General features: G+C 38.7%; 1 long non-coding RNA gene across 1 annotated transcript; it reads right to left on the bottom strand.

Moving 5' to 3' along the window:
- Window positions 1-208: 208 nt before the first annotated feature.
- Window positions 209-26,989, bottom strand: LOC124884746. Its single transcript, XR_007042494.1, has 2 exons — window positions 25,331-26,989; window positions 209-5,458 (listed from the first exon to the last, which is right to left on the bottom strand). It is a non-coding gene; the product is annotated as an uncharacterized LOC124884746 (long non-coding RNA).

Below are 26,989 nucleotides of genomic sequence, written 5' to 3'. Positions count from 1 at the left end.
GTCTGGTCTGAGTATCATCCTGCACTGTTTAAGCAGCTAAAATAGTTTGAGGTTAGATATTTTTTTTTTATTCTGTAATGAGCCCCAAATGTGAGGTGGTTCAATCGTTCTCGAGTTGTCATGTCAGCTAAATATTGTCAGAGAAATAATGAAATATGTCAGAGAAAGGAAAATGAAATAGCAATAAATTTGATGTATTAAAACGAGCTGTTTTGACAAAAGATTTTTTATTTTTCATGGACATCTCTATAACTCTACATGTATGTATTTACACCTCTGCATATGAAAGTACATCAGATAATAAAACATATTTGTTCTTTTTTAGCTTCATCTTAAAACAGCATCATGTTGTCATGTCTTCTGATAGATTCATCTTTTGTTTGATAATATAGCTTTTATCACTTATTCATAGAAGCAAACATGAACAATCTGGTAGTCATTTCAGACATCTTTCATTTTTACTTTCATCTTTCATCCTTTGCTTCACCAGCAAAAGTTTCTTTCTGAAAATCAGATTATTATACAAAATTTTGACAAATGAATCATTTTCTCTGCCTCCATTTGTTAATAATTTCTGGTAAACTAACAAAAGTTTTATTAATTTGAATTTAAATGAAAAATTACAAATATGAAACAAATCCCTATCATCCATATCATAAGAAACAAATCCCTAAAAGCTATCATTCATATCAAGGCTTTTCACAGGCTTTTCCTCTCGGTGGAGATGTGCTGCTAAATGCAGAAAATACTATTTATTTTAAAAAGGACTCTGCTATGGCCAAATAGAGGAAAAAAGTTAATCCTCCTCTGCTGTTTCTTCCACCAGGCACTTATTTTGGCCAGATTCTAACTTGAATACATATTATAAAACCTTGTTGTCTGAATTCTCTCATGAACAGAGTGCTCTGAAAATGAAAATCAGCTCGTGCATCAAGAGAAAGCTTGCTTAGCCAAAGAAATTCAGAATCCTTTTTGGTTCCAGATTTCTTTTCACGTCTAAAATTCAGCTACATGAGGAAATGTTTCATGCATAGAAAAAAATCACTGACGAGTGAAGGTTTAAGCTAATAAAAAAAACAAAAACATGCTGTGTGTGTGTGTGTGTGTGTGTGTGTGTGTGTGTGTGTGTGTGCGTATAAGCACGTGTGTTCATGTGTGTGATTGCGTGTGTTTTCACACACAGTCTATTTGGACAGCAGATGGTCAGGATTCACCCTCAGGGCTCTCTGTTCTGTTATTGGTTCACACAGCTCACATTAAACTGGTCCCAAGCAAAAACTTCATTGCATTTAGATACAGCTTGGATGTGACCATGGCAATACATCAGCTTATCAAAAGTGATCAATATACCGAATGTTTGCAGTATTAGTCCACACTCAATATGTGCAAGGATTCTTTTTTAATTAGTCTCAATAAATATAACATGGAATTTTTGCTGGATTTATTTTTATCCATTACTGTGCTGCTATCAGTGTTTTAAGCTGAATTGTTCTGCGCTTCTGATAAATCAAGTACAGAGGGTTCAAAGTGCTCAAGGTGAAACATCAATATTGTGTTAGCTGATATGTAATGCAATAACTTAAGGAGACTTAATGTTTTTAAGTCCCTTGGAAGATCTTAAATCTAGTCATTTACTATTGCTTTATGTATCATATAGAAATATTATTGGAAGTGTGCTGTTCCTACTCATGAATAGGTTGTGTTATGGTTATGACATTTTGAAAAAAGTGCTTTGTTACAAAGGGATCCAAAAAGATAAACAGTTAACCTAAGATAAAATTGATAATGGTTTCTAATTGAACTCTAAAACATTAGTAAATAAGGGATGAACTATTAGCTTATCTTTAAAGGCAGTATATTGACCAAATAAAGCTGATAATCTCATAGTGTGAACCAGTTTGACCTCAGTTATATTGAAAGACTGCATAAAAATAAAACCCATAATGTAAAACGATGGTGAACTGCTGAGGTCTGAAGTCTGAAGTTGTTGTTGATTTTCTGTAATCCACATAAGGTCAAAATGACACATAATAGCTTAAATGAACATACACACCCACACACACACATTTGGGCAAATTTCCCCTAGAAAGTTGCAGAACAAAAACACGTTTCTTTGTATTCAAAAACAAACTTCTAGCATAACTGGCGGATTGTTTGACCTTTTAACTATGAAGAGGAATTTGAAGAATTTGTAGAGTGGATTTAAAGTATTTTGTTTCCTGGCATGGATCCAGTTTTGAGGTCCACAAACTGTCAATAGTGTTGAGATCTGGGCAATTCAAAATGGTTAATGTTTGCTTGATAGTAGGATAGTAGGGATGATGATCCCAAACAAACATAACAAAGAACGTTTTGATTGTGTGTTTGGGATCATCATCCTGTTTGCAGAGTTTCAAGTGTTTTTCTGTAGGTTTCAGGTGAAGTAAAAAAAAAATCTGTGGTAGTCCTCCTTTTTTATTGCTCCACAGACTTTGTGCAGTGCATTGGTACCATTTTCAGCTAAACAGACCCTCAGTGTGAGGCTATCCTCATCATTTAGCTTCCTGAATGGTAATCCCCAAAAGTCCTTACATCAACACTGTTGAACATTTCTGGACTATGCTAAAAAACCAACTAATTTAAATCAGCTTTCCTAATTTTACCAAGAAGAGTGGTCAAATATCTGGCAAGAATGATGCCACAGGCCATGGCTACAAAGTGTGTGTGCGTTACTAAAGTACATTTTTAAATTCAAAAATGTACATCCAATCTTTAGTTTTATAAAATAATTGATTTTGTATGTATAATAACTTTAGGTTGGTTAAAGAGTGGTTTAAGTTATCAGTAAAAGCCTGAAATTACGAGGACATTCATGCCGATTATTAGTAAATGTAAACATCTAAATGAAACTGTATGATTTAAGTTTTTTAGGCATTTCTCAGCTTTAAAAACAAAAGAGTAAAATGAAAACATTTGTATCTTTCTGTAATTTATGTTTATCATCACAGCCATGAATCTGCCGCTACAGATTTAACACTGAACAGAGCAGTAAACAGCGGTAAATATACAAATAGTAAACATGCCTCAAGTTGATTAAATGAGGCATAGGCAGTTTATCTGTGAGGGTCTCCCAGAATTTGAAAACGTGGAAGAAATCTTTAGAAATTTTCCTGTGAATATTCTGAAAGTTTTAATCTATAAAAATGGATGCATTTCTTTAGTTTTTTAAACAAAATTAAACTACTGAATGTATATTTTCTGATCTTTCACATGAATATTTGTAGTGTTCTTCATCCATGGCATTCTCATCTGAACCTTTAACATCTTATAAAAATATATTGTGGTCGCCAGAAACACATCAGCTTAGTTTCAGTTGAAACATTGTCCAACACTGGTGTTCTGGTTTCTGGCTTTGTTCACAAACCAAAGAAACCCAAAGAAGAAATTAAAGATATACAGTACACTGTGGAACAACAATTTAACAGAATTAACCAAAAATCTTAACACTTTTCCATATGGGCCAACATGTTAAATTACACATAGACACCTGGGCTGTTTCCTTTACAACAGTTTGTAAAGCTGCAGCTGGGACTGATGGGCTACTATGTCTTCTCTGGTTTTAGTTTGTTGGTGGAGAAAAGAATGACCAGGATGAAATGCAGATTAAGCCCGGTCTGTGCTTCTCTCCTGTCAGCTGTATTTTGGTCTACTCCAACATAAGGTTTACGCTGCCTAAACCTAAACTCACATCCGTTTAGATATGCAGCTCCAGTATATTGAAGAGGGTTCTGTGCCCCCTCATTAGTTTTGCAACAGATGGTGAACCTCTTTAGAACGTTATTCTGTCCTCCATTTTTAGACATAACACGGCGCTCCTCTTCGATTTCGTTATAGCTGCTATTTGAGCTCAGCTGCAAAAGTCTACTGTCTAAATCCAAGCGGCTTTGTCTCAATTTCAGGGTCTGCTCTCTCTGAAGCTGCTCCTCTGTGTCTGGCTCCAATATCCAATCAAACAAACATGACAGCATAAAAGAAACCATTACTCGGTGGCACCAAACTTTAACAGAGGGATCGTTGCTGAAACGCAGGATTTCTGCACGGATCAAACCACGTTCAGAACCCTGTTCCATTTCTTTAATGTTTTCAATGTAAGTAAGCATGTATCAGAAATAGAAAGCCAACAGGACCGGCAGCATTTACTTTGATTTTGTTCCAAATTGTGTGAAACAATATTTCACTGAGGCAATGCAAACACAGGTGAACAGCTTTACACCCTTACTTAAACTCTGTATATCATTGCTTTTTCCTTCAAATGCCCAATACTTTCATTTTATCTTACACACAAGCCCACCTAAAGTTTACTTTATATATTTAAGGAACCAAATTTTAATATTTACAAATGTGTTAACAATATGAAAATTAGAGTTACCAAGATGCCCAGTTATCTCATTACCCAACATATTGGGAAGAACTGGAGTATATAACAAAAAGCTCCATCAGATGGAGGTGTATATATACACAAAGACAAGCAGCAGTAAGTTTAGGATGATACCAATAATTCCCAGCACAGCCAGGAATCTCTCCTCAGGTATGCTCAGGTGTGGACATGTCAGTTCCATGTAAAACCTTTTTTAGGAACACCACAAAATAAAAAGAAATGGTTAATAAGGAATGGTTATGCTTTTTTAAATACACAAATGTAGATTTCAAGAACATATATAGGTGCTATTTGACTCAAAGTGTTCTGCTACCAGTTTACTTTTTGGTTAGAAGTGATGGTGTTAGTTTTGCTTTTATCCACTAATTTTCTCCAGTTAGCTAAAAGCTCTCCTGTTGCTCATATGGGCTTGTAACATCGGCTGGCAGTGCTAGTGGCAGTGACAATCTTAAATTTTGTAAAAACAAACACAAATAACAAAAGAACACAAAACTAGCATTTTAACAGCAAGGTTTAAGCTTTACACTCAAAAATATAAGAATAAAAATCTTTGAAGTCAACAATTTTCAATAATCACAAATCACAGAGAGTCTTAATTATTGGGGTATTGTTAGAGAAGTGAATATTTATAAAATGTGAAAACACAGTTGAGTATGAGCAGCACAGAAAGACAGACTAGTTCCTCTACATGTTGCAGAAGAATTTACATTCCTGCAGACAACTGAACATTGCAGGTCAACATCCAGTGGAACAAACCCCTTAAAGTATGTGACCACTTCAAGGGGTGGCAGTATAAGCATGTATTGGCACCAGCATCTCTCATTGCAGTCTTGTGGGAAACCTCAGGTGACGGTGGTGTATATGTAGACGAATATGACCACTAACAGATTTAGGACGGTCCCAATGATGCCTAGCACAGCTAAAATTCGCTCTTCGCGGTCATTAGTTGAGTCATCCTCTCTGGAGTGAGCGCTGCAGACATAGTGGCTGCCGGGGATCATGGTTACCATCACAGAATCCCACCACCAGAGGGCACAGTGCCTGTGGGGACAGTGGAATGGAGGGTTTAAAAGAAGGGATAGTGGGCAGCAAAGAAAGTGGAGGATGTAGATGGAATAAAGAGAAGCAAAGTGATGAGAAAAGAGGGAGAAGGAGAAATCAGGTTAAATATTTCTGAGAAAAAATGGCTTTCATTAACAGACATATCCATCTGAAATCATTAACCCCTGAAACTATTGCCTTTGTAGGTGGACACTTCTGATCTGGAAAAAAAGCTTAAATAAAAATTTCTTCATGTGTCATCGTCATGATTCTCTCAGGTTTCAGCCTTTAAGAGACACTGTACCAACTGAATTCTACTATCTTGATTCAGTATTTTCAGCTGTTCAGCTTATTTTGGCTATGAGAGCCAAGTTAAGTAATACCGTGAACAAATACTGAATATACATGTAACTTTTTTTTTTAAAGAAGTTATACACTCTGGAGGAGTGTTGACAATTGTTTGACTTTTGAAGGTTTTGTTTATGATGCAGCACCGCAGTTGACCTCATCCATAGCTGGTAGAACAATGGGGCAAGTGGAGCAGCAGAGTGGGGGTGCAAACCTATGGGGTGGTAAATATTTAGTTTATAAACTAACAAATACAAACTAAATATTTAGGTCCAAGCAAAATATTTAGCTTGCTAACTAAATATGTAGTGTGGAGCCAAATATTTAGTTGCCAACTAAATATTTAATTAGCCAGTTAAATATTTAGTCAGTAAACTAAATATTTGACTGGCTAATTAAATATTTAGGCAGGAACTGTGACATTTATAAACATATGAGTGACGTGGTGAAAATATGACTTTGAAAAATAAACCCTCATTTCTTTTTCTCTTATGACAGGCTAAGTAACTCAAAATATTGCTGTCAATTTTTGACTGTGTATCTCTACAAACACCACTCCATGCAAACTTATGTTTATGTTGTTTTTTGACCTCAAAAAAATCTGATCACTCCGTGCAGTCAGACAAACTGGCAAAGTCTCATCACTTCTCAATGTGTTTTTTTAATTAGCCTGGAAAAACAAATAGAAACAATGCTGTATAATTTTTCTGCCCTCCTTCACCTCAAAGTAGGTTTGATTCAACTCATTGCATAAATGTTGCTTTGTCTCAATGCAGTGTAGTTTATGGTGATGGGGAAGAAACGTAAAATGAACAGACTATGTTAACATTTTAATGTTGTAACATTGCTGACACTGTCTCATTCAGCATAAATCTGATAAAATACAGCAAAAACAATTGTGTAAGTATTGATTGCAGGCTTCATAATTTTCAAAAAATCTGCTATTCTATTTGACAACTAATCAGGCGCCAATAGAAATTATATACTAAATCATTGATATAAGATACTAATCAGCTAGAAGGATATTGTGTTGTTAAAATAAGTGTTGAACACATCTGAGTTTTCAGCAACCCAAGTAATCAAAAAAGAAATCAAAGCAAATCAAAGCAAATTAATGTATTTGTAGGACATTTGACTGACACAGGAAAAAGGTACTGAACACATGACGAAAAAGATGTACAAGAAGGCAGAGAAAGGTAGGTAATCAGCTGAAATCAGTCAGTATTTAGATGAAATGACTGTCGATTTCAAAGCAAGACAATACTCCCCAACATACAACCAAGGAAACCAAATTGGTTTCAGAGAACAAAAGTAAAACTACTAAAATGGCCCAGACAGTCATCTGATTTGCATCCAATTCAAAAACTATTGAAAGAACTAATGATCAGAGAGCATAGAAAAGTCCCCCAGGACATTGCAGATTTGTAGATAGTTTGTGCAAAGAATGGGTCAAATTCACATCAAAGCAGTGCATGTGGCTAGTTTCATCATACAGGAGACACCTTAACGTTGTAATCAATAAACAAGGCTTTTGACAAAGTTTTAACATTCATTTCTGTAGTGTTCAATATTTATTTTTGGTTTCATAAAACCTTTTTTTACCTATAACTTCATTTGTGGACTAATTGGCAAAGATTTTTTGTGTGTGTGGATAGAAACAAAACAATCGATCACATATTTTATAATATGGTCACTGTGGCTTTCTGCCCACACCACAGGGGGCCGCAATGAAAAAACACACGGTTTGAGTTTTCTGTTGCTTATTTGCATGCCCAGTCTATTCCATTATTTTTCAGTTTGTTTAAAAAGGACCAATTCGAAACACAAATCGTCACAAGGCAATCTACAAACAAAAGAAGAGAGAACTCCCCTTTAACAGGAAGAAACCTCCAGCAGAACCTGGATCAGTGTAAGGGGGCATCTGCCCATCTGTACATTATGTGTATCTGACCATGTTTTATCGTAATATCTTATTCACAACTTAAGTATTGATTGGGCGAATGTGGCTCCATTTTAAAGTGTTTTGAGTTGTCAGGATAACTCGAAAAGCACTTTATAAATTTAAGTCATTTATTATTAAGTCCATCCACTGACTGTAAATTTTATAGATTTATTCTCCAAATCCTTTCTCTTACTCTGTTTTTTTCTTCCCTCTTCACATCGATCCTGATATATATTTTCCTCTTGTCGGTCCTTATGGAAACCATCTCAGCACCCAGCAGCTGTTCTCTGACTCTGGGGTTGTGTGTCTGTGTGTGTCTTTGTCAGTGTGTTCATTTGAATGTAGTAGGAAACATGACACAATCCTTTGATGCAGATTAGTCATTCAGCAGTATAACAATTATTATTTCCAACCCACTTAGAAGGATTTCTCAGCACAACTCAAGAATCACAGTTGTAAAGTATAGAAAAGTGTCTGACTGTCTGTTGTTTTACGATACAGAAAAATAACTGTTTTTAGTTTTTTTTCCAAACGGGTGCTCAACATCGCATCAATCGCGGGTTTCGCTTCACTTTCGCTTTGCTCTATTTGCCCTAATGGCACCTCTCACATTGCGTCCTTCGCAAAAACATTCTAAACTGACATGCAGCACAGGTTGCCGGGGCCAGGACCCAAACCTGGGACAGCTGCATCGAGGACTGAATCTGTATATGGGTCACACACTCCACCCCATCTCCACACGACATGCCCTGACAGTTTAAAGTACTTTTCTATTTTCTATTTTCAGCTCATAGCCCACCTGGAAAAGGAAATTTTCTACAAGTCTAATAAATAATATCTACCAGCAGGAGGAGTTATGTTGGTTTGATTAGGGTCCTAATCTGTCAAACCCTATGAGACTTAACCAGGTTAAATGGGGATCAGATCCATAATAAATGGGAACGGAGTGTAATATAAAGTTGTGAGATAATAATGTACCATTGAAATAAATTTTACCGTGAGATCTCAGCCTTTTCATGAAAATCCATCTCCATAATTTGTAATAAAACTGTGAAAAACTATGAAAAATAAACTCATATGCTACAGCTTAAGAACATGGGTACACAATGGGAGTAAGATGGGAGGGAATGACAATATGTGGGTATGAAATAGGGGTTCAAATTAGTGAAGAGGCACACTGACCCATAACCAGTAGACAGTCAGAACTTTCTATCTCCTGCCCATTAGACTTGATCCTTCAGCTTCAATCAAGGTTTTGCTTTTGTAGATTAAATGATTACATGACCTGTAATAATATTGTTTTAGAAATGAAATTCTTTAATTACCTTCACTTGCTGTTTTTGTCTCATTTTTTGAATGAGTTGTCTTTGCCTCACTTAGGTCATTCATGTGCAAGGATTTCTTTACATTCCTTTGAAAAACACACTATTTTAAAATTTTAATGCAAATCTACGACACATAGACTGCATAATGTGCATACATCTTGACTTCTACAAGCTACAAGACTGGACCGCTGCTGCATCAAATATGTATCACGATATCGGATGAACACACTGTCTTTCCTCTCTTACTTTCTCCCCTCTCGCTCCTTTTAAGGGATAGACATCATAATGAATTGAAGCAACTCGAGCGTTAAGTCAGTTCTAATTAATATTTGAAGACATCCCATATAGTCAAGCCTCTACGACTCATCTTCATTACTGTAATTAGGAACAGTCACATGTGATAATTCAGCTCCAACCTACTTTCTTTTTGTTCTTTTTTAATTATTAAAATCTACTATAAAACAAAAAATGGCAGACTTTTAAGAGGTTTTTCTACAAATAGACTGAAGCATTTGTAAGCAGATATCGGGTGTGCCTTTTGTCCTGAGGTGTTGGTTTACATGAATTCCTTCCAGTATGACTAAAAACATAAAGACCAACGGTTATCTGAGTTCAGGATGTTTTCTACTGAAATAATGTTCCTTCAGGACAACATATAAGCGGAGCTATCACAAGATTGCTTATTAGGATCTACTGCTGCATAATTTTGCCTGTTTATGACAAACTAGAAATATTATTTGCTCTCATGTTTAGTTTTGAACTAAACATTAGAGCAGTGTGCAGTGCAGTAGACGAGGGAATTCCCGATTAGCTTTCACACTGACTAAGCAAAGCAAAGCATTCTGCCCCATGAAACGCATGCATGTTATTCATCATGGTTGGTGCAGATAGCCACTCTGCCTCTTCTTCCTGTCAGATTGCATTATGCCTAATATGATTTCCCCAACATCATCTAGTTGTGGTGCAGTGTGTGTGGAACTGTGAAACATCATGAATGCAAGTCTTGCAGCTTGTCCAACGCATATCTGTTATTACTATATAATTGTTTAATTTATGATCATACAGATAAAACAGGAAGTTGTATTATTTTAAATCACATTTTGTGCAGGTGCAATCAATCATCTGAAGTTGTAAAATGATCTCAACAAGCTTCACGAATAAAGCAGTTGGCTTTATGTATTATTAGTGATGGCATACTGAGTCTTAAGTTTGTGGATCTACTCGCAGCGTGATGCAAATCTACAGTAGTATAGTAAGTGAGGCATGATAAGTCTGCCTCAGGGTAAAGAAAACTTCACAGGCTTAAATATATTTCTATAGAAATGCAGCTTTTTAGTGGGGAGTTTGGGCTTTCTATGAGATTTGGACTGAACTATTAATTGCTGTCTAAATATTTCATATACGTTTCATTTTGTTTGATGTTTTTTTTTATTTTAAATGGCTTTATAAAAAATACTGACGCACAGGCAGTTTAATGGAGATTCGTGCTAAAAGTTAGTTTTGCCTGCAGCAGTAAACAGGTTTTAAGATCTGCCTTTGCTGAAATATCTACAATTGTCCTGAGGTACCAAATGTGTCAACAGAATCTCTGAGAAGCATAACATTTCAGACAAGAACTTTTGAACTATCATGTTTGGAGATTTATTTTTTCTTTTGTTTGTGATTGTCGTTTGTAACAATTAGAAATACTACAGGAAACCTTACAAAAACATAGTTACTTGATAGAAAGTCTTAATAAAATAGCCCTTTCAGACAGCTATAAAAGATTTTGGATCCTCTGGAATCCTGCACCTTTCTGCTTCATCAAGTACCATTAAAACGTGAACCGCACTCTTACTTCCAAATCTTTAACCACATTCCCATCTCTGATGTGTTTGTGTTGCATTTCTTCGTGTCTTGGTCATCTTTGCTAATAGCGTTAGTGTATGTCTGGCTCCCTCCCTTGCTCTTAGCCCACGTCTGGTTGGCACAGATGGCTGCTCAAGCTGAACCTAGTTAAGCTGGAGCATTTTGGTCAACAGGGAGGGTTTCCTCTCAACTATCTCCCCATGCCTGCTCAGGATGAGTTATTGCATTGGAACGGAGATTCAATAAAATCTTCGGGTTTCCTTTGAAATCTTTTTACTTATTGATCTAAATCTGATTGTTTGGAATTTCATTTTAATTGGACCTGACCTGGGCCTTTTTATTTTTATGGATTATTTCCTGAGATTATTTCTGTTGTGATTTAATGTTATATAAATAATTTAATTATAAACAATTCAATAAATTTAATACAATTTATGACAGTTGACTATGCAGTCAATGCTGATAACCTGCACGCTTATCTCTCTGAGAAACTGGGGAAATCAGTGACCTGCAATAGTTGCATCCCATAGCAGATTTGGATTGTTCCATGTGATGGCAGTGTGAGATACAGTAGCTGAATTGTATGATGCACAACTCTGACCAGCAGGAATTTATGTCCGCCAGTATTACGAGGCTCGCAAATAGAGAGTGTGTGGCAGCATACCCAAAGAATGGAAGGGGAGGTGGAAAGCATCTCTGTATCTGGCATTACACCTGCTGTGCATGCAGCACTTGAGGCTAGCAGCGAGGCAAGCGCTCGTGGTAAATCCCATTAGTCATCATGGCCCTTAAAATCGGCTCATATAATGTAAAGGGATTACGTGTTGGGCATGATGAAGCTGATAAAGCCTGCTGCCTTGTTGTAAACAAACGTTTGGAAACCTGCGGTATCCTGTGTGTGCAGGAGACTTTTTTTCTAAGCAGGATTCTATGCAGCAGGGGACCACTGACTGCTCTACTAGGATACTCCGTGGAAGAATTCCTGGTGGTGTTGGGGGCTATGGCAGAAGAAGCTTGACCAGCAAATTAAAGTATTCTGAATGTTGACTGGGATATAGGACTTGATTTCTGTTGTCAGGATAAAACAGTCACCATAATGAACATATATACTCATCATGAGAATGAATTTGAGTACCTCAGCAGACTGGCCTATAATATGGCCTATATACAGGACCATGTATTCAGTAGCATTTACATTGTTTACATTGATTTGAATGCTGATCTCTTAGATCATAGGTCTAGATTTGCTAATCATTTAAAGTACGTTTGTTCAAATAATGGTCTCTCACTCTCCAGTGAAATACTCCCACCAAAGGACAGCTATGCCTACATTATTGAGGCGTGGAACACCACCTTCTGGTTAGATCATTGCATCTGTACCGGGGATGCTCATAATGCCTTTGATGGTATTAGAATTAATTGAGTTTTTCACATATGATCATGTGCCCCTTTCATTTTCTATAAATATGGGCAATGTGCCATCTTTTACATCTGTAAAATATGATATGCCTGAAGAAAGAATTAGGTGCTCCACCTTGATAAAAGACAATATTTGTACATATTTCACTCAGTGTGAGACCAGGCTGAGTAACATTGAACTGCCTATAAATGCTGTAACTTGCAATGATCCTGTCAGAATTTGCAGCAAAGAGCTGAATTGTGCTTATTTTATGACAAAATTGTGGACTCTTTATTTGTCTCGGGTAGACCTCTGTGAAAGAACAAGAAGTACAAAGCATCAGGTTGGAAAGAGTATATGGAGGAGACTCATGCAGTGGCAAGAAGGGCCTTCAAAGCCTAGATTAAATCAGGCACACCCAGGTGTGGCCCTTTTATTGTGGATAGGAAAAAAGCAAATTCAAGCTTTAAATATGCTCCACGGTTTATTAAGAGAAATGAGAATACCCTTAGGGCTGATTCTCTGGCAAGGAAATTACAAAGCAATAGTCCTACAGACTTTTGGAAATAAATGAAAACATTGAATGGTAATAAAACTCCCATATCACATATTGATAGTGTGAACAGAGCCGAGCAGATTATGCAGTTGTGGCAGAAACAGCACCGTGACATTTTCAATGCTGTTAAAAGTAATTTGTTTTTTGTTGGCATTATTGATAAGGATGAAAATGTGATTGTCTCTCCACAAGAAGTCTATGAGCTTGTGATTAAGCTAGATAACAACAAGGCATGTGGTCCAGATAGGGTATTCGCTGAAATCGACTTAAAATATGCGAGCAGGAAACTGAACCCTTTGCTTGCCATTTGTTTTTCTTAATTCATGGTTCGTCACCTGACACATTATTGTCTGTTGTTTTAGTACCAATTGTGACAGATAAGGCTGGTACAATTAACAGCAAACACAACTATAGACCTTCAGATCTGGCCAACACTGCCTGAAATGCATAGAGAGAGAGAGGGCCATTTTGAACAAACTGGAAAGGTTTTTGACAACTACTGACCATCAGTTTGGTTTTAGACGTAAACATGAAATTGACATGTGCATTTTTGCTTTCAAATAAATTTTAGATCTATATACAATACCACAATTTTTAAGTGTTTTATTGATGCGTCAAAGGATGTTGATTATGTTAACCATGAAAAACAATTTTATAAGTTGTATTAGAGGGGTGTTCCCAAATGTTTGGTGAGGATTCTTGCTTTTTGCTACGTTAAACAGTCAATGTATGTAAAATGGAAAACTCTATCAATTTCAGTGTTTCAAATGGTGTGAGACAGGACAGTATTTTGTCTCCCTTTTTATTCAATGTATACTTAGTCAGGGCTTTTAAATGACAACAGGAACATCAACCACTTAATGTATGCTGATGACTTAAGTCATTTTCTGTCCTTAAAGTGCTGACCTACAGGAGCTGCTGCAGGTGTGCTGTGGTTATGAAAGTGAGTTTGATGTAAAATATAATTCCAACAAAAGCACCATAATGATTGTGCTGAGCAGAGAGGACTCCAAGCTGATGTTTTGTGATTTCTTTCTGTCAGGCAACAGGCTGAATGTTAGTGACATACGTAAATATTTGGGGCACTACGTAACTGCAGACCTGTCAGATGATAGAGACATCGACAGACAATGTCGCACACTCTATGGTATAGCCAATATGCTGATCTGTTGATTTGGGATGTGCTTAGCACCTGTCAAGTCTAAACTCTTCAAGGCCTTCTGCACTCCAGTGTTTACGGCTCACCTGTGGAGGCGCTATAAAATGAGCAGAATACAAAGGCTAATAATGGCATATTGTGATGACATGCGGATGCTGCTCAGGGTCCCATGATGGAGTAGTGCAGGCAAAATGTTTGTAGACGCAGGTGTGCCTACCTGCCCTGCAGTACTGCGTAACCTCATGTACAGGTGGATGTGTAGGCTGTCTGAATCTGTACATTCCATCATTGCCACACTGACCAACCCTGAACTGACCTCAGTGCGATAGTTTTCTATTTTATGGATCATTGGCGTTTGAGCCTTTTTACAAAGGCTTTTTAATTGTCTGTGTTTCTGTGTTTTTTGTCTTTCTATGCACCACATCTTGTGTCAGAAATAAATAACAAATAAATAATAATATTTGTCCACTTACATATTTCTTCTCTTTTTGTTTTTCGTAATACGTAAATGGTTCAAATTATCAAAACTACTTTTCACATTAGACTAAGATATCCTGAGTTATTTCAAAATGCATTTTCTAAATGGTGATTTCATTGACTAAGGGAAACCAACCTGAATCTATGTGGAAAAACTATTCGCCCCTCTTATCAAATCTTAAATTAACTGTGATTGACCACATTTTTTGGAAACCTAAGTTCAATTTCATTAGCCACACAGAGGGCAGAATCAATAAATCACCTAAACAGAACCTGTCTGACAACAGGAAGTAGGCTAAAGAAAATCAAGAACACCCAAGAAACAAAGTTACATTTTGTTGTTTAGTCTGAATATAAATAAATGACCTGCCCTCCTGATGTCACATGCCAGTTATATGTAGATGACACAGTAATTTATTTAAATGCAAAAACCAAGCAACAGGTTGCATCAGTAATGGTGTCAGTTTACCATTGGTTAAAATAGTAGTCTGCATATTCTTTTGTATTCTGTGCAAGTATAGAGCCTGGCTCTATCATTACAGGTGCTGGGCAAACTTTAACACCCGTGGTATAAATATTTAGGCATTATAATGGACTCACAACTTTGCCTGTGTAGAGGGTTGAAAACATGTAGTTATAAGTGAATGAAAAGACCAATTAAATCTATAGTGGGAAAATAGACACCCCAACTTTATTTTTTTCTTTTTCTATCCTGAATTTCTCTAGTAGTACATCCTTTAGTGTTATTTCAGTTAGTTTGCACTATTCCACATCCAGCCACTAGGAGGCATCTGCCGCATTGGTGGCAACGTCTCCCCATCATGTCTGAAAGCCTGTGCACATCAATTTGCCTCGATCTTCACCCGGATCTTCAACAAGTCACTGGAGATGTGTGAGGTCCCCTCCTGCTTCAAACGATCCACCATCATCCCAATGCCCAAGAAACCCACCATCCTAAGATTAAATGACTACAGGCCTGTAGCCCTGACGTCTGTGGTTATGAAATCCTTTGAGCGGCAGGTGTTGAAGCACCTGAAAGACATCACAGGCCCCCTGCTGGACCCCCTGCAATTTGCTTACCGAGCAAACAGGTCGGCAGATGATGCTGTCAACTTAGGTCTACACTTCATCCTGCAACACCTCGACCGTCCAGGGACATACGCCAGGATCCGGTTTGTAGACTTCGGCTCGGCCTTCAACACCATCATACCAGACATCTTCCACCAGACGCTCACCCAGCTCAATGTCCCAGTCTCCACCTGTCAGTGGATCAACAGCTTCCTGACGGACAGACAGCAGCAGGTGAGACTGGGGAGCATATTCTCCCGCAGCAGATCAATAAGTACTGGGGCCCCCCAGGGGTGTGTTCTATCTCCACTCCTCTTCTCCCTGTACACAAATGACTGCACCTCACCGGACTCGTCCGTGAAATTCCTGAAGTTTGCAGATAACACCACTGTCATTGGTCTGATCCAGGACGGTGATGAGTCTGCATACAGACAGGAGGTGGATCGGCTGGTACACTGGTGCGGTCAGAACTACCTGGAGCTCAACCCACTCAAGACTGTGGAAATGGTGGTGGACTTTTGGAGAACACCACCTTCACCATCCTCAACAACACCGTGTCAGCTGTGGACCACTTCAGGTTCCTAGGAACCACCATCTCTGAGGACTTGAGATGGTCCTCACACATAGACAATGTTCGGAAGAAGGCCTAGCAGAGACTGTACATCCTGAGGCAACTCAAGAAGTTCAACCTTCCACAGGAGCTACTGGTCATCTTCTACACTGCCATCATTCAGTCTGTCCTGTCCTCATCCATCTCATTGTAGTTTGGTTCATCCACCAAACAGGACAGGTCCAGACTGCAATGAATAATCAGGAATGCAGAGAGAATATTCAGGGCTGACCTTCCCTCCATCCAGGACTTATACAGGTCAAGGGTCAGGAAAAGAGCTGGAAAAATCTCTGCAGACCCCACACACCCTGTACATAATCTGTTTAAAGTACTACCCTCAGGCCGTCGTTACAGAGCACTGTTTACAAAAACCAGCCGCCACAGAGAGTTTCTTCCCCCAGGCTGTCTCTCTTATGAACATTTAATAGACTACCAAACATCCTCATACTAAAGTTACAAATCCACCTTTGTATATGTGTATATTGTATACATGTATTTATGGACATAAGGATATATGCAGAATATATCTTATAACACAAAAAAACAAAAAAGAAACCCAGAGAGCAAAGTGTACCGGAGTCAAATTCCTTGTTTGTTGTATGTACGAACTTGGTAATAAAGCTGATTCTGATTCTGATAGAGAAGGTTTATGGGCACACAGAAGAATAAATCTTCCTGTTGAATGCTAACAGAAGCTCAACGTGTGTGTCTCATCTTTTCTGTGTCACCGGTCAGTGAAGAGGTATTGTATGTATTGTTGACTTTTAAGAGTTGAAGAGATTATTAAATCACAAGTCAACCTGTTAGTCACGTTCTGTGGTTTCGGATGAGTATTTAATAGAAAACCGGACATATTTCTGTATGCTAACAAATGCTAATGCTAGCGGACTTTGAACATATGTGTTAAGCTAACTGAGAAACAACTAAAAGACTGGAGAATTCACTTTGAATTTACTGTACTATGCACTTTTGGGTTCTCACACTAGTAACATTGTTTTTTTGTAAAATGCATTTATGGTTTATGGCCAAAACTAGAGACATTATATTGTTGTGGGATTAAGGGAACAAGTAATGGCTGCCTGTGTGTGAAGCTTAGTAAAAGGACACAACATTAGAGGAGCATTACACCTTTCAGTTTTATAGTAGTTTTTATTTTGGTTTTTTTTGTGTGTGTTAAGAGACAAACTGTTGGCATTCTGTTTGAGCAATGGAAACAGTTAAAAACTTCAAAGTTCATTTGACTTGTGCAAAATAAAAATAGTAAAAGCTATCAAAGAGTTAAAAGAAATTCATATTTTATCTTGTTAGTTTAAAATACAAAAGGTCTGTGAAAAAGAGACAAGGCATCGTATAACAACTTAATGCTCACCTTCTACAGATGATCCACATGGCCCTGTCTTTCAGTGTTTAACCCTTTCTCTCTCCTAGACATAGCTACTGAATGAGCTTTTACTGTAACTAATTATATGTGCATTCTTTCAGACTCTAACCTTGAAAACTGGCTCAGAGTTTATCTGTTCTTTCTTTCTAGATGAAACGACTAAAGGAGCTACATCCATTAACATTTACTTTTCCTTCCCATAGAAAGTACTCCTGGATCAGTGCTTCTGTGTTCTTTTTGTGTCTCTGCTATGTTCTCTCAAACCCCCAGTCGGTCGTGGCAGATGGCTGCTCACACTGAGCCTGGTTCTGCTGGAGGTTCCTTCCTGTTAAAAGGGAGTTTTTCCTCTCCACTGTCGCTACATGCATGCTCAGTAAGAGGGATTGCTGCAAAGTCAACGCCAGTGACTGTCCATTGTCTCTACATGCTCATCCAGGAGGAGTGACTGCTACAAATCTCTGACTTGATGCAATCTGCTGGGTTTCCTTAGATAGAAAAACCTTTAATCCAATTTGAATAAATAACTGAATCTGACTGCACTGTTCAATGGTTAGGATTAATTGGAATGTATGAACCTGACTTTTGTGAAGTGCCTTGAGACGACATGTGTTGTGAATTGGCGCTATATAAATAAACTGAATTGAATTGAATTATGTTCACTACACAGAAGAAGAATAAATCTTCCTGTTGAATGCTAACAGAAGCTCAACGTGTGTCTCATCTTTTCTGTGTCACAGCATCACACATTGAGAGGACTTTAACCACATTACCCTCAGCCCCTCCATGGTTGCTGGGTAATACCTGGACTCACAACTCATTTAAAACACATGTAAAAAAAAAAGTAACAAAATCAAATATAATTTATGGAATTTTGAACTTATTAAAAATAATCTGACAGCAGAAGCTTCAAAATTATGCCTAAGCGCTACAATTCTCTCTCACATAAATTATTACACGATGAGCTGGACCAAAACGAGTAGGACCACAACACAGCAAATAGAAAGACTCTACAAGCAGACCTTGAAACTTTGGATAAAAAATAAAATTCATATTATCACTGTAAAATATTAAGTAAATATAAGTTTCTGAATTGGGACAATATGAGGTACCATATTCGTGTCTGATGTGCTACATGGACAGGCTTCTCCACCCTTACAAGACTTCATTCAATTAAAGTCAAATAGAAATACAAGAGCAGATAATAGAGGAGACTGTAAGATACCATTTAAGAAGATCTCTGTTGGTCAGTCAGCCTTTTCAGTTCAGGCATCGCACCCTTGGAACACAGTACCATTGGAACTGAGGAACATTTTATCACTGTACATTTTCAGTAAAACCCTTAAACAGTGGCTTTTGAATAATTAATACAGTGCCTTGCGAAAGTATTCGGCCCCCTTGAACTTTTCAACCTCTTGCAACATTTCAGGCTTCAAATATAAAGATATAAAATTCAAATTTTTTGTGAAGAATCAACAACAAGTGGGACACAATCGTGAAGTGGAATGAAATTTATTGGGTGTGTCAAACGTTTTTAACAAATAAAAAACTGAAAAGTGGGGCATGCAATATTATTCGGCCCCCTTGTGTTAATACTTTGTAGCGCCACCCTTTGCTGCAATTACAGCTGCAAGTTGCTTGGGGTATGTCTCTATCAGTTTTGCACATCGAGAGACTGAAATTCTTGCCCATTCTTCCTTGCAAAACAGCTCAAGCTCAGTGAGGTTGGATGGAGAGCGTTCATGAACAGCAGTCTTCAGCTCTTTCCACAGATTCTCGATTGGATTCAGGTCTGGACTTTGACTTGGCCATTCCAACACCTGGATACGTTTATTTGTGAACTATTCCATTGTAGATTTGGCTTTATGTTTTGGATCATTGTCTTGTTGGAAGATAAATCTCCGTCCCAGTCTCAGGTCTCTTGCAGACTCCAACAGGTTTTCTTCCAGAATGGTCCTGTATTTGGCCCCATCCATCTTCCCATCAATTTTGACCATCTTCCCTGTCCCTGCTGATGAAAAGCAGGCCCAAACCATGATGCTGCCACCACCATGTTTGACAGTGGGGATGGTGTGTTCAGGGTGATGAGCTGTGTTGCTTTTACACCAAACATATCGTTTTGCATTGTGGTCAAACAGTTTGATTTTGGTTTCATCTGACCAGAGCACCTTCTTCCACATGTTTGGTGTGTCTCCCAGGTGGCTTGTGGCAAACTTTAAACGAGACTTTTGGATATCTTTGAGAAATGGCTTTCTTCTTGCCACTCTTCCGTAAAGGCCAGATTTGTGCAGTGTATGACTGATTGTTGTCCTATGGACAGACTCTCCCACCTCAGCTGTAGATCTCTGCAGTTCATCCAGAGAGATCATGGGCCTCTTGGCTGCATCTCTGATCAGTCTTCTCCTTGTTCGAGATGAAAGTTTAGAGGGACGGCCGGGTCTTGGTAGATTTGCAGTGGTCTGATACTCCTTCCATTTCAATATGATTGCTTGCACAGTGCTCCTTTGGATGTTTAAAGCTTGGGAAATCTTTTTGTATCCACATCCAGCTTTTAACTTCTCCACAACAGTATCTCGGACCTGCCTGGTGTGTTCCTTGGTCTTCATGATGCTCTCTGCGCTTTGAACAGAACCCTGAGACTATCACAGAGCAGGTGCATTTATACGGAGACTTGATTACACACAGGTGGATTCTATTTATCATCATCAGTCATTTGGGACAACATTGGATCGTTCAGAGATCCTCACTGAACGTCTGGAGTGAGTTTGCTGCACTGAAAGTTAAGGGGCCGAATAATATTACACGCCCCACTTTTCAGTTTTTTATTTGTTAAAAAAGTTTGACACATCCAATAAATTTCATTCCACTTCACGATTGTGTCCCACTTGTTGTTGATTCTTAACAAAAAATTTGAATTTTATATCTTTATGTTTGAAGCCTGAAATGTGTCAAGAGGTTGAATAGTTCAAGGGGTCCGAATACTTTCGCAAGACACTGTGTGTTTAATGAATTAACAAATGTTGTATCTAAATTCTACTTGTATTTGTTCTGTTTTTGTGGATCTGATGTTGTTTGGAGTTTATACAATCTTCTTATAATTGCTAACCTGGTTTAATGTTAACTAACCTTGTTATCTTTGGTAAATGTTATGTCCTGTTGTATATGTGTGTCCATGTTCTTGCCATTTGTCATCAGAAAATAAAATAAACATAAACATAAGCTTAATTTAAATTTTTTTCAATAATTCAAGTCAGTGTTGGAGTAAATAAGTATTTAAAGGCTGAAATAAATTGTTTAACCAAAACAATACATATTTGATTTTCACAAAAACAAATTATTAAAATCATCATCTAAAAACAATCTAAAAATTAATTACGCTAATCTCTTTACTCCTTGTTAGTTTATAGTTTTTCCAGATAAATAAAAATATCTCAGGACAGATCCCTGCAGTATTAGACCTTGGCTGTTTCAGGAATCCTACATTGTCTTCATCTTGAAGCAATGCATTCCTCCTAAGAGTGGCATGGTGAGATCACAATTTTAAAAAGTCAGATCACAACTTTTGCAAATACCTGACCAAGTAGTAGACACACTGCTAACTACTCTCCATAGAGCTGAAGGTGACATTTTTCTGCACAAGCAGAGTGGCTAGTTGGACCCATGCCCTAAATACTTTTGAATAGATAATGTCCCGTAGCCTAACAGAAGTAAGTGGTAACTTAAAAATATTGCATAATAGTGTCATCTGAAACAAGTCCAGTATTACCACACACTGATAAAATGTGTGGTATAAATAAATTGATTTGCTTGTTAACGTTTAGCATTTAATCAAATGCTAAAAGAAATATTGTTTTCTAGGAGTTTCAGCAAAGGGGGAGCTGCTGACATTTAAGCTAATTATGAAATCTTCAAAGCTCCATGTTTGCTGCAAGTCTGTCAAGTCAGTCTGCCTTTAAAGTTGTAATGAGCCACTTTGTGTGTGTTGCCTCATATTCTACTGGGAAGATCCACTCTCTAATCAGTGCTGTTCTTGATGTTACTGCTACCATTTTTCAACAAATACTGGTTGCTCTGCCTGCTCACTTATTTGAACTTTTAAGAAGAAACTGACTTTAACTGGACACGTGCACGTCTGGTTGCGCTGAAGGCTGCAAGTCAGAATTATCTGCAGCAGCGGCAATGGATGCAACACCTGTGATGGTAGGGGGTGCTTCCATGTGTACAAATGTTTTCAGGTCTTTCTTTCATTTCAATCAACACGACAGCCAAAATCAGTTCTTTGGAAGAATTAGAAGAACGGTGTTTTTTTATGTTTTTTTTCTTTATGGTGACTTTGTTATCCATTATTTATGACTTAGATGCAATATTACAACAATTTCAGAGTGTTTCGGCAAATGATCCTTGCTTCCTTTTGTTCCCATTGGCAAGGCAAGCAATAACATTTCTTTTAGCACAAGACAGAGCCATGTTTGTAACTGGCAACAAAGTACAGAAACTGAGACCTTTATCAACACTGACAAACAAAACTATTTGCTGAATGTATTTTTAGAACTCCGCCCTATTTTTGCTGTACACCCTGACCAACTTTGACCAACACTGAATCCAGCAGCTAGCCCAGCGCTTGTACTAGACATCTAATCTATTACAGTCTGCTGCTGCTGGTCTTGATTCAGGGTTCCTGAAACTGAAGTCTTGAAATAATGGTCTCCATTACTGCAGACACCAAGTTCTGGAATTAAAATAAATTACAAAAACATACACTGCCTTTTAAAAATATCCCTGTCTCTTGAACATTTCCATGTTTAGTATACAAACAAACCACAAACTTCAGTGTATTTTATTTGATAGAGCTAAAATAATGTGCGATTGTGAATAGGAAGGAAAAGGATATATAATTTTTAACAATATCTAGAAGTTTAAATCTAACACCTCCCTCTCTCTGATACACCTGACTAAAATACAGTGCAACTAATTGCCATCAGAGCATACAAAATCAAAAGAGCCCACCCCCACATCTCATACAGAACTGTTCAAACCATCATCAAATAGTGGAAAACAGCCGAGAGGCCCATTGTTACTCTGGATGAGTTGCATAGCTCAGTTTCTGTCAATGGATTCTCCAACTACTGGCAAAAAGAAAATCTATTAATAGAAAAGAGGTCATAAGAAGTTCTGTTTAAAGTTTGCCAAAAGTCATAGAGGACACAACAAACATACCAGAAGAATGTGCTCTGGTCAGATAAGACCAAAAAGGACAGCTAAGGCCAACATGTAGAATGCTGTGTGGTGAGGGAGCACATCATCTGGTATTTACTATCCCCCACTGTGAAACATAGTGGTGATAGCATTATGCTGTGGAAATGTTTTTCAGGTAAACTGAAGAACAGAAGATGGATGGAGCTAAAAAAAAAAAACAATGGAAAATCCGGGACAAAAACCTGCAACAGACTTGTGCCTCGGGCAGAGGTTCACCTTCCATCAGGACAACCTTCTCATACAACCAGAGCTGCAATGGTGTGCCTTAACTTTATGCATATTTCTGTGTGGCACAAAGTATGAATCTAAATTAAACTGAGAATCAGTGGTAAGGCTTAAAAGAGTTAAAAGTAGACACTCTTCATCCCATCTGAAAGAGCTTAGATGTACTAAGCTGGTAGAAACATACCCCAAAGGACTAGCAGCCATAATCACAGTAAAGGCTGGCTCTAGTATTGACCCAGAGGGGGTGAATAGGAAGGAAATATTGTTTTTTCAAGAAAATAATCAAGAGACAATCATATTCCATTCTGAAGTTTATTGAAACCACAGGGAGTGTCACCAGGGTGTGTGCTGTACTCTGCCATGAGACTCAAAGGACCTTCTCCCAGCTTTTTATAGCACGCAGGGTATGTTGGTTGTATGACAGTTTGTTGCAAAAACATAGAGACAACATTTACAGAAACTACTAATGGCACCTTTGCTAGAGGCCTGAACATACTCTGCAGGAACAAAACTATTTGTTCAGTCAAACGGGGCTGCAGAGATCTTTCTAGCCAGGACACCTTTCCCACTGCAGCAGACCCATTTCATAATTCTTGGACACCACACAGAATATGCATGAAGAACCAACAGAAGGAATTCCCAAAAAAGAGTTGTGGGAACAGTTTTGTTTCTTCACATCAGGAAGAGCAAATGTATTTCTCTGTTTTTGCAGAGCGTATACTGGCCTGTAAAACCTGAATCTGTGAATGTAAAAGGGAACTTGTATGCTCTCTTGGTTAAATAGAAAGTGCTATCACCCTTGCCCAGATCCCAGATTTCTACTTACAGAAGTAGAAAAAAAAGCTCCACATGTGCACATAAGCACATCTGGTTACATGAAAAAAGTAACACAGAAAATATACATGTCACCACACTAAGACAAATCTTCACCAAACAAATGTACATTAAAGGGCACGGTGGTGGCGCAGGGGTTAGGCTTGCGACTTATGTATGCAGGCTTTGGTCCTCGACCTAACTGTTGCAGGTTCGAGTTCCAGCCCGCTGATGTTTCACACTTCTTTCCCCTCTCTCTGCCCCATTTCCTGTCGGGTCACTTTCGAAAGACAATCTGAGAAAAATAAAGGCCACTACTGCCAATTTTGAATGAAATATGCCGTAGTTTGTGGTTTTAACATCATGAAATGTAAAATAAAAAGTTCAAAGAGTGAGAATACAAGTGCAAGGCAATGTATGCCCATATTCACTGTCTGACTTTTTCTATAAAGAACCCTGACCTCGTCAACCCTGGCCACGCTCCAGGGTACACAATGCCACTACAGCTCTGCCAGAAGACCGAATGTTAAGGTCGAACACAAACAAACTGAGTCCCAGTGAGCTGCTTATTAAGTTGTACATGAGTCAATGATCCGGGAGAGGACGTACTGTCTGCAGTCATTGATTGCTACTGTTATTGAGTTCACAGAAAGTCTCGACAATACAGTGGAGTCTTCACAGAGATCACTGCAACAAGCCATGTCTAAGATCCAGTAACCCTCAGCTTCTTCAGCAGAGAGATAGCAGCTTTTATGTTCATCTTCCTCAAAAACACATAGAAGCACACACTGAATTGATTTAGATAGTGATGGTGTGGCAGCCAGATCCTTATGATACTAGAATGTTCCACATCCTCATTACGAGCTCGGCTGGCCAGCTCTATGAGCATCTTAGGGCCAGCGGCCATCAAGCAACTGTCACTTCTCTTCAGCCACACTTATGCATGCTCCATGTCAGTGCATGTGTGTGTGTTTTGTTGCATTTCTAAGAGCCTGTGAGTCGGAAAGGGGCAGTAAAGGGTGGAAAATGTGTCTAGCGTAAGATCAAGTAATTTCCCAATGGACTGAGAAAGGAGAAAGTACATATTTGAGGTAAAAACTGAATTTTAAGGTTTTGCCACCATCTTGCTATGTATTTCTGCATTCATTAGTGAATACTTCCAGGAATCCTCCTGCTCTGACTCTCTAATGTTTGGTCTTCATTTTGCTCCCAGGAATGAGTCATGTGACCCACGGACACAACCGTCATGTGACCTAGATTAAACAGTTTGAATCACAAGGTGGAAACAGATTGTGTCACACTCCAGACCCTGACATCCTGCGGGTCTCTGCAGGATCACCTGACCTCCATTCAAAAACCCCCCTGAGCTCTGTGGTCTCTAACAGGCCTGATGGAAAATAATTCAGATTGACACCAATGAAGGACACTGATATCAAAGTGTGGCATTCAGGTAGTAATGCATACTCACCACACATTGCACCGCAGTGGCAGCCAAAGACTCCTTTGCTTCTTCTCTTTATCCAAGCATCTTTTTAGTGTTTCCCCCCTCTTTGTCCTGCGTGTTCCTGTCACCTCCTCCTCCTCCTTCCCCTTTTCCCTCACCTCCCTTTCCCCTTTCCCACTGCTGCTGTTCAGGTCCAGCTCTGTCACTGGTGAGGAGAATCCATGCACACGTTCACACAATCTGACACAGTGGCTTCAAAGCTCAGTGCGAACACACTAATCGATAGTCACACCCACATATGTGCAAAAAGGAACCATGACGGCTCCCCCACATTAACACACAGCTGGTCCTTCCACAGCTGGATGGAGAGTGTGGCACTGTGTTGTCCTGCGCAGTCGTCTTGAGATGAGAGTGATTCAAGTCAGAGAGAAGGCAGTTTCTAACTTAATGCCCCGATGATGTTAACTGCCTTAGAAACAGAAGCAAAGAGAGCATATTTGCCACCAGTCCAGCGACCCTATGTGCCAAGGCTCATTAAAGAATCTCCTCGCGTGCTTTCTCAAGAGGTCCAACACTGGCCAAATTTCTGTAATGAGACCATTTTCGGACACCAGGAACTGCTCCACGAGTCCAAGACAAGATATTATTATATAAGCCTCAGGGATGTTGGTTAATCTCACCCGACAGAGATTCAGAGTAATGTTTCAGTCCAGCACATTCCTCACTATTGTTCTCGAAGAAAAAAGATAATCACATAATCTCATTAAAATGGATTCCTCCTTTCGTTTTTGTTGGTCCACTTCAACGTCCAGCTTTTCTCCTTTTAGTCATTCCAGTGTCTCCAAGTGGTTTCATAGCTGGCCAAAGGTCATCCAGGAAGCCAGCTCTGGCTACTTTTTTGGCATCTTGTGTCAATGTGAGGCAGCAGCATCCCTTGTGGCCCTTATGTGACGCAGGTTGTCTGTTGAGATGTGAAAATCCTGTAGAATAGAAAATCAGTCGCACAAGTTCTTTCCAGAGTGGGTTTTCAGCACAAATCTTTAACAGGTACCTTGTGATGTGTTTGTATCACAGTTGAGGTTTCCAATCTTTATACAATGAATTATCCTCCTTCCTATTTTTTCTCCACAGTTTCTGTATCCTTGCTTGAATTATTAAGTTTGGTGTCACATATGTCACTTTTTCTGCTCTATACCTTTGTCTTCAGTGGTCAACCCTGTTCAAGCTTTCTCTCTCATTTGCAGACCTCCGTTTTGCCCTCTCCTTAAAGCTAAGAGACAGTCACTCAGGACTTTTTTTCTCCAGTAGGTAATGGAGCGATTGTCCAATAATGCAGACTTCTGACCGTTGAAGCTCCCCTTCCACAGTCTTTGCAGCAAACCTTCACTTAACCTTCCCTCAGCCACCTTCCGTCATACTAAACACCTAAGTTCCTAAACTGGCCCTCCAGCAAGCTGATTCAGTCGGCCTATTTCTCACTGCCTGCCAGTGTGGCAGCCTCCTGCCTCATCCCGTCCTTTGCATGCCCGGTGACAGCTCACTACTGCTCGACTGTATTTGCTCCATATTCCTTCTCAGTGTTCTTCCAGCACTGCTTCTGCTGCTCCTCTTGCATGCAGAATACAGCGTCTCCTCGCTGCTGAGCTCTGAGTCATACAGCTCACTCTCCACCCTTTTCCTTCC

The sequence above is a fragment of the Girardinichthys multiradiatus genome, chromosome 18, assembly GCF_021462225.1.
Source record: "Girardinichthys multiradiatus isolate DD_20200921_A chromosome 18, DD_fGirMul_XY1, whole genome shotgun sequence".
NCBI classification, from domain to species: Eukaryota; Metazoa; Chordata; class Actinopteri; order Cyprinodontiformes; family Goodeidae; genus Girardinichthys; species Girardinichthys multiradiatus.
This window is presented reverse-complemented; position numbering and strand designations above follow the sequence as displayed.